Source organism: Pinus tabuliformis, chromosome J (genome assembly GCF_031772625.1).
Source record: "Pinus tabuliformis cultivar Carrire ecotype Pingquan chromosome J, CPIR1, whole genome shotgun sequence".
Classification (NCBI taxonomy): Eukaryota; Viridiplantae; Streptophyta; class Pinopsida; order Pinales; family Pinaceae; genus Pinus; species Pinus tabuliformis.
In genome coordinates, this window is record NC_142295.1 from 1,648,426,655 (window position 1) to 1,648,442,260 (window position 15,606).

The following is a 15,606-nucleotide window of genomic DNA, read 5'->3' on the forward strand; positions in this document are numbered from 1 at the left end:
AGGAACAACAACTCTGCACACAGATAATTAGATCTGTGTTTCAACACATTATGTCTCTTGTTAGTACTCTCATCACCATGTATGCTAGATATGGTAGCATATCTAGTGCACATAAAGTGCTTGGCAAGATGGCTAAGAAAACATTGTAATTTTAGGATTGCAACGATAGCTAGTTACACCCTTAAAAGGATTTATATATGAAACCTTAAAAATCTTTCTCGTAACCCAAAGTAAGGTGTTAAGCCTAATCGATTCAGCTACCCACTGCTCTCCTTGGTTGTGAGTAACTTATGTAGAAGAAGAAAACAAGCCCCCGCTAATCAACCCCATAATTATTTTTCGAAGATATATTACACAATTATAGTTGTGTTTGGGAACATAGCTGATTTAACTGAATTCAATTAAATCTTTCTTGATGATATAATCTCTTGTAGCGACAAAGTCAGTGTATGATATATGTGTTGAATTTGGCAACTAGGGCCAAACTCCATCTTTTATTGGATTGCTCTTTCTGAGAGGTATAGGATTGATCTAAAGATTATCTCATTTTGACATGTACAAATTGAATTATTGTTAAATTATGGTATGTTCTATGCTTAAGAGCAATTTACTTCAAATTTTCTTATTAGCCCAATATAAATTTCCATGATAGCAATCACATCAAGATGATAGTAAAATGCAGATAGAACATAAATGTAAATAGTAGAAGACAAGTCAAGAAAAGAGACACAAAATGTGGCACTAGCTAGGTAGAAACCCCAATGCGGGGAAACCCTTGATCAATTATTCTTATATTCTTCAATAATTCAACAAAGAGAGAGATAGTACAATTACACAAATCTGTAATTTTATGACAGTTGCAATAAAACCCTAACCAACAAAGTCAAAGTTGGTCAAATAGGTCAAAATTGACCACAAGTCAACCTCAACCAACTCGGCCTCCAACAACAAGAATGTACAACCCAAAACAGTCTAAAATGATGGTCAGACTGCAGTGAACGCGGTTACAGGTTTGTGGTCAACCCTCAACAATCAATGCTAGTCAAATGTGTGGTCAAAATAGGTCAACGAAGCTGTCAAGAAATGTGGTTTGCCTAGGAAAGGCTGCCCAACCCAAACCGCAGTCAAGGAGACCCTACGTTGGTCAACGCTGCCGTCATTTAAATCTGCATCCTTCTTTCAGCCACACGTGTGTTAAAATTTGGCTACCAAAAGACAAGTGGTTCCTTAAGGCTTTGATCTTTAGCCTAGGGAAAAGTGTCGAAATTTATTTATACTTTTCTCCTAAAGTGACTTTATAAGTGGTAAAGTCAACTTTATTTAAAAGTGACTTTATAAGTGGTAAAGTTACATTCTAATTTAAAAGTGACTTTATAAGTGGTAAAGTTCCATTCTAATTTAAAGGTGACTTTATTAAAGTCAATGAAGAATTAGAAAGTGAAAAAGTGACTATGAAAATAAAAGCCTAATTGGGTCTTTATTTAAGTGGGTGAGTTAAAAAATAAAAAGTAAGAATTAAATGCATATTTATTCTCATCCTCAGATCTAAATGAATCTCAGCCATTAGATCTTCGAGTAACCTAAATTGTCATTTAGAGAATAAAAGGAGAAGAGAAGAGAAAAAGATTAATTCATTCTTTCATGAGCGTTTGTGAGAGAGAAGAGAGCAAGGAGAAAATTTCTGAGTAGTGAGGAAGTGAAGGAGAGCAACAAGAATACATTTCAACGAATCTAGACAACAACATTTATTGGCACACATCCCAAGACAAAACTGTACAACAAAATAAAGACACAAAAAACGAGGAAGAAGGACAGTAACAAGAGCACGAATTTTGAGGCAAATTTGGGCACAAATTTCGAGGTAGTTGTATTGTTGAAATCCATATAGTCTGTATAGTTTATACAGCAAGTTCTAGGCACATTTTTCGAGGTAGGATATACAACATTTAATGTTGTTTTATTGCTAAAAAAATTCTGTTTTCGCTATTTGCTGATTGGCACGATTTTCGAGGCAGAGTTCAAGCACGAAAATCGAGATAAGTTGTAATATGTGGTTGCTGGAATTTTTTTGTGTATTTCAATTTCTTTGTAAAAACATTTTTAGAAATAAAGAAGAGTTCTCAAATTGGTTTTCCCTAAGCGCTGTAGGGGGTTTTTCTAGGGTCACATTGACAAAAAATCACTCTGTTATTTTCTATGTGTTGTTGTCATAATTCTGCTGTGTTTTATTTCTGCAATTTTAGCAATGGTGAAATCTCTAAATTTGTGTTTTCAGAAAATATTGTCATTTCCAGATTTTAGATTTTTTTTTTTATTATGCTTGGATTTAAAATTAAATGCATGGAGTGATAAGGGAAACTGATAATCGGAGTGGGGGTTGAAATTTCTTCATGGTATCAGAGTTTGGTTGGCTAAAAAGTGCAGTTTGGGACAATAAAGTGAAAATTACAGCACTCTGATTTTTACACAAAAAACCGAAACCTTTACCATAAATTTGAAAATTTTAGTTTGGTAGGACAGTGAAACATGTGTTTGGGTTTGAGAGTTGAAGACATGTTGGATGGGCAGCACAACTACAGTGCATGGAAAGAGAGAATCCAGAGCAACTTTGAGGAAGCAGAAGTCGGGGGCATTATGGTAACTACCACACAGAACCCAGTAGTAGTACTTGCTGACCCTGTACAGTTGGCAGAGTTTAAAAAAAAGAATGCTAAGGAAAAAAGATTGATTCTGGAAGGAATCAAAGACCATGTCATTCCTCATGTGAGAGGAAAGACTTATGCACATGAGATGGGGACAATGTTTACCAGAGTTCAAATGAAAACAAAAAAGGTCTTAAAGGAGAAACTGAAGGCCATTAAAATGGCTAAGACTGATAGTGCTATAACATACCTCACAAAGATCACTTCAGTGAGAGATGAGTTGGTAGTCATAGGTGAGATCATTACACCCACTAAGTTGGTGGGGATTGCTTTGAATGGTCTTCCCAAGACTTGGGAGAATTTTGTGGATGGCATTGTTGCATGGGAAAACCTTCACAATTAGGAGAGGTTGTGGGATGATTGCATTCAGAATGAGATCAGAAAGAACCATCTTGGGGTAGCCAAACAGGTGGAGGATGATGACAATGTGGCATTGTTAGCAAGAGGTAAGAAGGACAGAGCAAAGAAGCAAGCTTCCAATAGTGGAGGCAAAGGCAAAGGTAAAGGTAAGCAGCAGAACAAGGAAAAAGACTATTCCAAATTCAAATGTTGGAATTGTCAAAAGTTGGGACACTACGCTGTTGTGTGTCCAGAGAAGAAGAACAAGAAAGGGAGAGACAAACCCATGGTAGCTTCTGTAGAGATAGAGAGCTTCTCAGAGAGCTTTGATCGGGAGTTTGGGTTCATAGCTCGTAAAGCCGCTAGTGTAGGATCACCTGCCATACAGGTTCAAAGGGAGTGTGCATGCCTCGCTACTAGCAGAGCATCTTCCAGAATTTGGTATGTTGACAGTGGCGATTCCCGCCACATGAAAAAAGTCAAAGAGTACTTCTCAGAGCTTTCAGAGGGTGATACTGATATTGAGGTAGTAGTTGGTGATGATAACATTGTTAGAGCAGTCGGTGTGGGAACATTGACATTTGATAGGGGACCCAAACCTCCCTTGAAAGTGTCAGATGTTCTATATGTGCCTGGAATGAAGAAGAACCTGATATTCGTCTCAACACTTAAGGACAGAGGGTATGATGTGTTGTTCAGGAGAGGGAAAATGCTTATATATCCTGGGGGAACTCCAGCGTCTTTAGCTAGAGAGATTGTTGTGCACCATGCCAAGGTGTACAAGTTCTCATTTCAGCCCCTGATGGCATTGAGTAGCAACACCCAAGACAGGACCGACAACAGATCTAGCAGTTCAGAGTTGTGTGAGATTTGACACTGCAGGATGGGGCACATGTATCATGGGGCCTTGAGTACATTGCGGGAGATCACCACTGGTGTGCCAGATTTCAATTCTGATGACCTTGATGTATGTAGAGGATGTTCTATGGGGAAGTTTGCTAGATCCCCTTTTCCCAGTAGTGACAACAGAGCGACCGGGATCCTTGACTTGATTCATACTGATGTGAATGGTCAGATGTCTCATGTATCCTTGAGTGGCTATGAGTAGTATGTTTTATTCATTGATGACCACTCCAGGAAGACCTGGATTTATTTCTTGAAGACCAAGAGTGAGGTCTTCAAGGAGTTTCAAGAGTTCAAAACTCTTGTGGAGACCCAGACAGGTAGGGAGATCAAGGTTCTCAGGTTGGACAATGGAGGGGAGTATACCCTTGGTTTGTTTGTTGATTTTTGTGTTGAGACAGGTATTAGAAGGGAGTTCATAGTTTCTTACTACCCCCAGTAGAATGGGGTTGTGGAGAGGAAGAACAGATCCATTGCAGGGGCTGCCAAAGCCATGCTTCATGATCATGGGTTACCTTTATTTTTGTGGGCAGAGACCTGCAACACTGTTGTGTACTTGTAGAACAGGAGTCCACATCGTGCCTTGGGGAATGTGACTCCGGAGGAGGCTTTTCTGAGAAGAAACCCAATTTTGGGCACTTTCGTATCTTTGGGTGCCTTACATATTCCTTTGTCCCCAAGGAGAACATGACCAAGCTAGGGCCCACTGCAGATAAGGGAATTTTTGTGGGTTATAGCGAGACCTCGAAAGCTTATCGGATTTATATTCCTGCGCAGAGGAAAGTGCTTGTCAGGAAGGATGTGAAGTTCGAGGAGGAGAGAGATTTCAGGAGATCACGAGAGTTAGAGTATCTAGAGTCACCAGACCCTTAGGAGCAGTTGAGTCAGTCACAGGGATCCTGTGGTCAGGGATCAGGAGGTAAATCAATTACAGTGTCAGGTCCATTAGTGAGCAGTGGCTCTTAGAGTCAGGTGGGTGGTTCTTCGGGAAACATGCAGGGCAATCCATAGCGCAGTTCATATGGTAGTCCACTAATGGACAGTTCACATGGTACTTCAGCATCTACAGGCAAAGATTCACTCATGAGGTCAATTCGTAGGCCTTCAGGAGTTCAGGCTTCTGATGATGATGAGGATTCTTTCACTTCGGTGGGAGAAGTATGCTCAGGGAAGAGGAAGACCAAGTGGCTTCAAGATACCTTGCGTGAGGCCACATCAGTCGCTGGGCCACAGAGACAGGTTAGAGAGAGTAAACCACCTAAGCGGTTTTGTAGTTACATGGCATTAGTAACAAGCATTGTGGACTCTGAGCCTTCTAGTTTTGAGGAGGTAGCCAACCAGTAGGTCTGGAGAGAGGCCATGATGGAGGAGTATTCTTCTATTATGAAGAACGATGTTTGGGAGGTAGTTCTGAGGCCTGAAGGTAAATCAGTTGTTACTTCGAGACGAATCTACAAGATAAAGCATGCTACAGATCGCAACATCGAGAAGTTCAAGGCTTGATTTGTGGCAAGAGGGTTCTCACAGGTAGAGAAAGTTGACTATGAGGAGACCTTCGCTCCCATAGCTTGGCATATATCTATTCGCTCCATTATATTGATTGTAGCATAGATGGGTTGGAAGATCCACCAGATGGATGTTGTTGGGTAGTGTAGGTCCCACGTAATAGTTTTTGGGCTTAAAGTATATAAAATAGGATAATAATATTGTAAATCTCCAAATATGCGGAGCGAGGAATGCAATAGATCGAGTCAAAGGGTTGTCTGCCCAAGAAATAGTATAGAATAATAGGAAGTAAGTCGGCCTGCCGTTGGTCCATGGACCATGGGAATGTATAAATAGAGCGTGGCTCTAAGGGAAAAAAGTAGTGCTTTTTGGATGGATCTTGGTACTATGGGTTTGTGAAGATATCATTTTTTGCATCTGTAAGTCCAAGTCGAGGGTGTTGGTGGGTAGATAAGAGGCTCTGCAGCTATGTGCGCAGAGGCTTGGTAGAGTCCGCAACTATGTGTGCGGATCCTTGCAGCTGAGTGCGTAGGGAAGATCTCGTTGTAGTAGTGGAAGAATTGAATAAAGATAAGTTGATTCTGAAATACTGTGTTGACTCTGAATTATTGCGGATTTGGTTAATTTATGGTGGATATATCTGTTTGATCTGTGCACTTATGCTTATATATTGAGTTTATGCAAATCTATACCTTTTCTGGGTGCGCGAACTGGTTATCTCTGATAAATGTTTGCTTAAAGACCGTAAACAGTAGATTTGATCTGTAACAAACTCAGTAATAATAAATATTAAAGAATTGTCTTCGGATCTATGCAGAAGCGAAGTGGCATGAGGCCACAGAACGACGCGCGAACCTTCCAGACCACATCAAGACATCCCAAGGGTGTGGAAACCTGGTTCCAACACCCTCCCCTGCTACGTTGGGTGAGACCTCAGTCCGCGCCCCGCGGGCTGTTGCCGAAAGGGCTAGTAGTTGCGAATTTGTTTGGCTAAATAACTCTTCCGACCCTGGGTCAGGCCCATATAAGCCAACAAATGGTTCCGTTGCTGGGATCGGGATCTACCTAAGGGATCTCTGATGTTGGGACGCTGAAATCCTACGAAGAAAGAGTCTGAGGATTGAGTAAATCAGGAGCGGTACGAGTTCATGAAAGGTTCTAGTGCACGGACGCGCAAACTAGTAGGTAAAGATGACGAGTGTGATTCAGTTGCCAGTATTCAAAGGAGCAGGAAGCAAAGATCCAAAACAATTTTGGTTCGTGGTGATGGCAGTATGGGAAGCGCATAGAGTTACGGACGACAACATCAGAAAGGCTACCCTGGTTAGCACACTGCAGGACTGCGCACTGACGTGGTATATAAAGTACTCAAGTGATCACCCGAATGCGAGGACAACGGATATCCAGGATGAATTGAAAAAAGAATTTAGCCAACCAAAATCAGAAACGCAGTCGATCATAGGGTTCAAGGAGATCATGATGATGCCTGGTGAAACTCCGTGGGATCTAGATTAGAGATTGAAAAGTACAATCCGCGAGGCAAACATGACGTTGTCAGATGCGCAGCACTGCATGTGGTTTGTGGTGTCATTGACACCACATCTAAGGACGGCGCTGTCACAGCAAAAGATCTCAACCCAGGCTAAAGCATTAGAGATAGCGATGAGGTTGCATGAAACTCCAATACAAGATCTGGGGTTGGGAGTTCAACAAATCCACGCGCAAATACAAAACCTATGTTTAGAAATGCAGAACTTAAAAAAGGAAAAGGCGCCCTGGCCAGAGGTCAGGGAGGAAGTGTGGTGTATAAAGTGTAGAAGCCAGGGTCACGATAAGGATCACTGTTCGGTTTTTGCGAACTATGTGGCAGTGGGGTGACCAATGCCATTGCGGCCAGAGGCACAAGCAGGGCCGAGCGCGGCACACTCGCTCTGGTGTGCAATCTGTTAAGTGGGAGGAAAGCACAACACAGACAACTGTGATCTATTGCCAAAATTTAACCAGACCCCCCAGCATCTGTTTTGCAACTTTTGCCGATCGGTGGGCCACGAGGAGCGAGACTGCAAAAGTTATCAATTATTGATGGACCAGTCACCTACCTACAGAATGAAAACTGAAGCGCGAGGTCAGGATCTAGCCGCCGCGATAGCGTGCAGTGGATTCGAGGGACTGGACAAGGAAGGGGAGGAATGGGACCAGGAAGGGGTCGCGGGCAGCTAATTTGTTACAACTGCGGGGGACCAGGACACTACACACGGGACTGTACCAACCCGACCAGAATATCGTGCCTTTACTGCGAGCAGTTTGATCATGAGATGATAGATTGCCCCACATTGATAGCACAGATACGTGAGAAGAGGGCGGCGCAACCTACGATGACGCAGAACGTCCAGATGATGAGGGCCGAACCACATGAGGAAGACCCCAACATAAACATGGTGCTCAGAAGTGGCGCAGCTATAGGGGAAGATAAGAGGAAAGTGACCAAGGACGATGTCGGGGTTCGCAAGGAAATAGATCTGGAAGCTAGGGAGAGCTTTGCAGAAGTCTCTACCCCAGGTAGTAAGGATCAAACTGAGCCGGAGAGGGATCCCTCAATGTTAACTACCTTTTTAGAGACATGTATGAAATTTCTTCACGACAATTGGGCGGTTAAAGGATTACAAGAATTGATAACTAGGTACGCGGGGTCGGGGGAACCTCGTGTGGTCCGAAAATTGGGAAAACAAGCGTCGTGGACTAGGCGAGAAATGCGGCTAATGGCGCAAATTGGCGACTTTGCGATGGATCAGATCATTATAGACTTGGGCTCGGATGCAAATGTGCTACCTACACAGACTTGGGAACGCATGGGCAAACCTACACTACAATGGTCTCCTATTCAATTGCGGATGGCAAATCAACAGAAGATTTTGCCCATGGGAAGACTGCAAGGAATTATAGTATATATAGAAGGTGCGAGCACCCGAACAAGCTTTGAGGTAATAGAAATCGTGGATGAAACTAGCCCATATCCTGCGTTGTTAGGGATAGACTAGGCCACGGATATGAATGGGGTTATTAATTTAAAGAAGCAGAAAATGATATTTGAGAAGAAGTCACTCCGCGTAGTCATTCCACTAGACCCGGCTGAAGGACCGCGTTACATTGAGCCTGTGTGCGACGAGGGAAGTGATGATGAGTTAGACTATATCTAAAAAATTACCGCACGAAATCAAGATTGGGTTAATCTGACTGCGAGAGGAAGAATATTGTGGGGCCATGCAGAATCCTGCACTGAAGATTCAGATGAGGAATACGAGCGGTGGCATAATCGGTTGAACGGGGTAACCACATTAAACTGCAATATGATGACTAAGTCACTGTATTGCGTCAAAGCTCAGGATCACGAACTGCCAATGTAATGGGCTCACAGTAGTAGAGGAATTCTTGATCAAATTTGAAATCGTGGTCCCAAAGCCCCAACAGTTTGATGAGTTGCGATGGGCATTGCGCATGGCACCTACGCGTTGGTGGGGAACGCATGAAGGAACTTTCGACGACTAGCGCAGTTGCAGGTGCATGATGTAGATAAGATTTGGGAAGCTGTAGCTACGAATAGCCGAGAAATACGATGGACATGATGACCCACGTAGGCACCTTACCAGATGGATCCAAGCCTATGGGGAAGAACCTCAACCAGAGTGGGTACACTTATTTTATCATACCCTGGATGTCATTCCAAGGAACTGGTATACCGAAACCGAGCTCCGACATGGCATAGGCGAGTGGGATATCTTGCGCGAAGGATTTTTGTTAACGTTCCTCTTTGAAGATCAATGGATGGATACGGTGGACGACGCGTTGTAGCTGGTCAAGGCTGCTATTTTCAAAATACCACTGGAACCAGAAGAAGTCGTGTAGCCAGACTAGTCGTGACAATTGAGCCAGGCCCTGGAATGTTACAATGTGCAGGTAGAAGATGATGAGGATGACCCTAGGAACATCAATATTCCGGAAACAGAGGGGAGTCACGAGGTTCGTGGACCGGAAATTAAGGATCCTGACATCACAGCGCCATGAAAACGAAACAAGTAAACATCAGAATGGAGGAAGAGCCGAAGTATGCAACGCTTGGGGACTATTGGGACGATGCCACGGTGGAAAAAGTCGTCAAACTGCTTTGAGAATATCAAGACCTATTCTTGAATAAAATCACAGAGTTAAAAGGGATTCTCGGTGACCCAGGAATGATGAAAATAACCTTGAAGCCGGATGCAAAGCCAGTGAAGCAGCGGCCTTATCGGTTGAATCCAAAATACAAAGCAAAGGTTCGCGAAGAATTGGACAAGATGCTTGCAGCAGGAATAATTGAACCAGTGGAGGAGTCCGGTTGGGTAAGTCCTATGGTTGTGCAGGAGAAAAAACAGAAAGGTGAAATTCACATCAGTGTGGACCTCCGGAAGCTCAATGATACATGTGTTCATGATCCATTTCCGACGCCATTTACAGACGAGGTACTGGAAAATGTGGGAGGACAGGAAACCTACTCCTTTATGGACGACTTCTCAGGGTATCACCAGATCAAGATTGCACCAGAGGATAGGAGTAAAACAACGTTTGCTATCGAATGGGGCTGCTTTCAGTGTACGTTGATGCCCTTTGAATTAAAGAACGCGCCGACGATATTCTCGCGCGTCATGGTAGCTACCTTCAAGGAATTCATACATAAGTTCTTAGAGGTATATCTTGATGATTGGACTGTATTTGGGCTAGTTAAGAAACATACCACGAGCTTACGCCTAATGTTGGATATGTGCCGACGACACCAGATTGTGCTAAACCTAAAGCAGTGTACTTTCCGTGTCCCCTTTAGGAACATGCTCGGCCATGTGGTCTGTAGGCAAGGCCTCATGGTGGATCTAGCAAAGATTGCTGTTATACTCAATCTACAAGCACCGCGAAGTGTCAAGCAGCTACGCGCCACACTAGGACACATTGGTTATTATCAGAAGTTCATCAAGAGCTATGTGCAGATCACGGCACCGATGGAACAATTGTTGAAGAAGGATGTTACTTGTTGCTAGAATGAGGAATGTAACAAAAGTCTGGAAACGCTCAAGGAAAAGATGGCATCAACTCCGATCTTGGTCTTTCCAAAATGGGACATTGAGTTTCACGTACATGTTGACGTGTCGTGTATCACGTTGGGCGCAGTACTCACACAAGAAGGAGCGGAAGGAATTGATCACCCGATAGCGTTTGCAAGTCGACGATTATCCAAAGTTGAGAAGAACTACTCCACTACAGAGCGGGAGGGATTGGCGATGGTGTACGCGCTCCAAAAGTACCACCACTACCTACTTGGAGGACACTTTAAGATGTACACTGATCATTCTACACTCAAATACCTAGTGAACAAGCCTGTGTTGGGGGAGCGCATTTGCAAATGGTTGTTATTATTTCAATAATATGATTTTGAAGTCATCGTAAAGCTAGAACATCTAAACGCAGGCCCAGATCCCCTGTCCTGGATTGAGAATGGCGAAGGGCCCACAAACTTAGAGGAAGGGCTACCGGATGCACAGATGTATGTAGTACGGGTCACAAATGGCCATTTTGAGGATATAATCCACTTCTTAACCATCGGAACCACGCCGTAGGGATATTTTATTTAGCAAAAGAAAGAATTGGTGATACGTGCAACAGATTTCACTGTTATTGCAGGGCACCTCTACAAAATGGGCAACGATGAAATATTACGCAGATATGTACCTGAATTCAAGTGAGGACAGATTCTGGCCGAAGCACATGGGGGGGTTGATGGAGGACATTAGTGGGCCGCGCCACAACACAGAATATTCTTTGCGCCGGACTATGGTGGCCAACTCTACATCAAGATTCGAAAGCATACTGTCGGGCCTGCGACGTATGTCAACGGACTGGGAAACCATCGCAGAGGGATGAAATGCTGCTCAAGCCATAGATGACACTGCAACCATTTGAGAAATGGGTGATCGATTTTGTGGGACCAATCACACCTCCAGGAAAGATGGGGGCACGCTATATTATCACGGCGACAAACTACTTGACCCAATGGGCAGAAGCACAACCGGTTAAAGACTGTACGGCCGCTACAGCTGTGAAATTCTTGTTCGAGAATGTGTTAACACGATTTGGATGTCCAAGAATTCTAATGAGCAACCACGGAACACATTTTCTCAATGAGACTATCAGTGCGCTCACTGAGGAGTTTCAGATATATCATTAGCAGAGTACGCCGTATCATCTGCAAGAAAATGGGACCGTTGAAGTGTTTAATAAAATTTTGGAGATAACATTGACCAAGGTATGTAATGCACAATGCAACGATTGGGATTTATGCATACTTGTTGTGTTATGGGCATACCAAACAACATGCAAAAAATTGACAGGCCAGACACCTTTCCGGTTAGTCTACGACAAGGAAGCCGTCATGCCCATGGAGTACATTGTACCTAGTTTGCGAATAGCAGTAGCGACAGGTATAGCAGACCACACAGCTTTGAAAGAAAGGATCGCGCAACTAGAGGAACTGGAGGAGGAGCAATTTCTGGCAAGGTTTCATCAGCAAGTACAAAAGCAGCAAGAGAAGGCTTGGCATGATCGCCATATCAAGATGCGCATGTTCAAAGAAAATGATCTAGTACTACTATATGACGACAAGTTCGGAAAATTCCGTGGTAAGCTTCGCATGCATTAGTTGGCATTGTATGTAGTCAAAGAAGTTATAGATGGAGGCGTGGTCCAGCTTGCTAAGTTCAATGGAAACCCCTTCTTGGGAAGAGTAAATCGCAGTCACCTGAAGCTCTACACGGGTGGGCCGACCGATTGACTAACCATCCGGAGGATAGTCTCACCGCTCTAGCCAATTGAAAGAGAGCGTGGGACGGTAAAACAATTTGGGGAGCAGCTACGTGACAACCGGGGTGCGCGTAAATTTGGTTTGTCACAAGGGTTGCGGATGCGCGGAAAGGGCTGCACTGCTGTGGCGACAAGCAGAGAGGTGACCGTTGCTGTCACTATTCATGACAAGATGTATGGGTTATGGCAAAAGGGAGCGGGCGACAGGCAATTAAGAGACAGGGTACGAGCAAAATCTAGAAAAATCTACCGTAGGCCTAGCATGAGGGCAGCAGAAAAGGTGGCAGCCAATGAATTTGAACTTCGAGACACTTATAAATCATAAGGGGGCATCCATCGAACGAGTTATGCTTCTGAGAACCGTGAGCTATTGTGCCTTCCCGCCGCTATGGAACTATTCATTATCTACGCTCAAGGAGTAAGGCCGAGGGTTGTGATTTGGCCATTGGAGGTGCCGGGCTTTTTGAAAAGGATGGTGGTGACAGCTGTAGGCACCGCGCAGAGTTCAACATCGCCGGTAGGGGATGTGCCGAAAATTTGTAGACACGAAGCAGAACTGGTCCGGATGCCGCTGCCTCAACCATGGGCTGGACGGCGAACCATGAAAGATAAGGGAAAGGCTGTAAATACAGAGACAAATGATGGAATTGTAGTTAATATGTCATCTTTGATGCACCTTGAAGATTGGGATCCCATGGACAACAACAATGGTCTTGCAAAATTGCAACACAAGCTGCAGCAGAAAGTGCGTACAAAAGATACGAAATTGGAAAATGGCTGCGTTGGTACGAGGAATTCCTGTATGCGGCACTCGAGCTAGAGCTAAAATCCTATGAGGGGGTTTTCTGTGTTAACCGAGCATAGCAAAATGAGTAGTATCAGTTGCGTGAAGTGGTAGTGACACTAGAGCAGGAGCTGGAAGAAGCATTGTAGGAGACAAAGAGGGAGCAGTACGTAACTCACAGGAAGGTGAACCGCGGAGCCTAGGCAGCGCGTATTGCCGCACCAACGAGTGACTCGGGACGAGTCATGATGATTGTGTTGGGGGCCTGTTGGGTAGCGGAGGTCCCACGTAATAGTTTTTGGGCTTAAAGCCTATAAAATAAGATAATAATATTGTAAATATCTGAAATATGCGGAGTGCGGAATGTAATAGATCGAGTCAAAGGGTTGTCCACCTAAGAAATAGTATAGAATAATAGGAAGTAAGTCAGCCTCCCCTTGGTCTGCGGACCATGGAAATGTATAAATACAGCATGGTTCTAAGGGAAAAAAGTAGTGCTTTTTGGATGGATCTTGGTACTATGGGTTTGTGAAGATACCATTTTCTGCGTCTGTAAGTCTGAGTTGAGGGTGTTGGTGGGTAGATAAGAGGCTCTGCAGTTGTGTGCATAGAGGCCTAGTAGAGTCCGTAGTTGTGTGCGCGGACCCTTGCAGTTGAGTGCACAGGGAAGATCTGGTTGTAGTAGCGGAAGAATTGAATAAAGATAAGTTGCTTCTGAAATATCGTGTTGACTTTGAATTATTGCGGATCTGGTTAATTTATGGTGGATATATCTGTTTGATCTGTGCGCTTATGCTTATATATTGAGTTTATGCAAATATATATCTTTTCTGGGTGCACCAACTGGTTACCTCTGATAAATGTTTGCTTAAAGACCGTAAACAGTAGATCTGATTTGTAACAAACTCAGTAATAATAAATATTAAAGAATTGTCTTGGTCCGGATCTACGTGGAAGCAGAGTGGCGTGAGGCCACAGAATGGCATGCAAACCTTCCAGACCACATCAAGACATCCCAAGGGTGTGGAGACCTAGTTCCATCGCCCTCCCCTGCTACCTCGGGTGAGAGCTCAGTCCACGCCCTGCGGGCTGTTGTCGAAAGGGCTGATAGTTATGGGATTTGTTTGGCTAAATAACTCTTTTGAACCTGGTTCAGGCCCATATAAGCCAACAGATGTGAAAACTGCATTTCTCAATGGCTTTATTCAGGAGGAGGTTTATATTGAGCAATCGCAGGGCTTTGAAGTGCATGGGAAGGAGTCCCATGTACGTAGATTGAAAAAGGCACTCTATGGCCTGAAGCAAGCTCCTAGAGCTTGGTACTCTAGGATTGATACATACTTACTACAGTTGGGTTTCACAAAGAGTGAGGTTGATTCGAACCTATACTTCATTGTGGTGGGTGAGGAGCTGTTGAGAGATTTAATAGGTGTAATAATTCTCCTACATCTATATGTCAATCCGAGCTCATAAACAGGGGTTACATTGCTTGTAAACACACAACTCAAAAAGGAAATCAATCCATCTTGATAACACAGGCAGAATCGATAATCAAATTCAACTTAAAGACTTTGAAATCTCTGTAAACTTAACCTATTATGTTCTTGAACTAAAATCTGGACTCAAATGAAGACTTAATTCTTTACCGTAGATTCCACTTTGACAAACTATGAAAGTGAATCATAATCAAACAGACTCTGCATATCAACTCAATATTCGAAATCCAAACCCTAATTTATGGCTCTTGCAATTTACACTTGAAACAACTGAAAGATCTAATCTACTTGCGATGGTAATTCAATTTTAGATTGAGAAATCAATCTTGCACTCAATAACTGTTCTTGATTCAAAACCGCAGAATGAGAAAAGTCTCACATTAATTCCACTGTCTTGATGACAAGTAAAAGACCTTTATGTTGAGAGCTAATCTGAATACTCTGTCTCACACACTTAACTAAGCAACTTGATCTCTCACACTCAACTAATCTGCATACATATTCATAATCTATCATAACCTTAAGAACAAGCTTCAAATATCAAACCTTAATTCTATTATCAAGAATGACAAACAAATAAAACAATTATGAATTGCTATCATGCACACAAAACTATACTCAAGAAACTATCTTACAATTGCATAAATCTCAAATTAAACTCAAGCAAACCTATTAAAAATCTCGGCAAACCACACTATGTCTTCTCAATGAAAAGGTAAATCACACGGCTGATTGCAACATAACTTTGAAATCAAATCAAGCACACATTTGATGGAAATTACCTCAGGCTGAAAACTACGTTTTGACTAACAATATCATACTCTAAGCTACAGTATTGCACTCAAGCACTCAAGCAATCAAAACAAAGCAAGAGAAATTGCACTAAAAACTAAATCGCTCACTTGAACTCCCAAAATCAATCTACAAATTTTATTAAGAAACTAAGAATCTATTTGACAAACAAGACTAGATTAAATTATGATAAACTATCTTA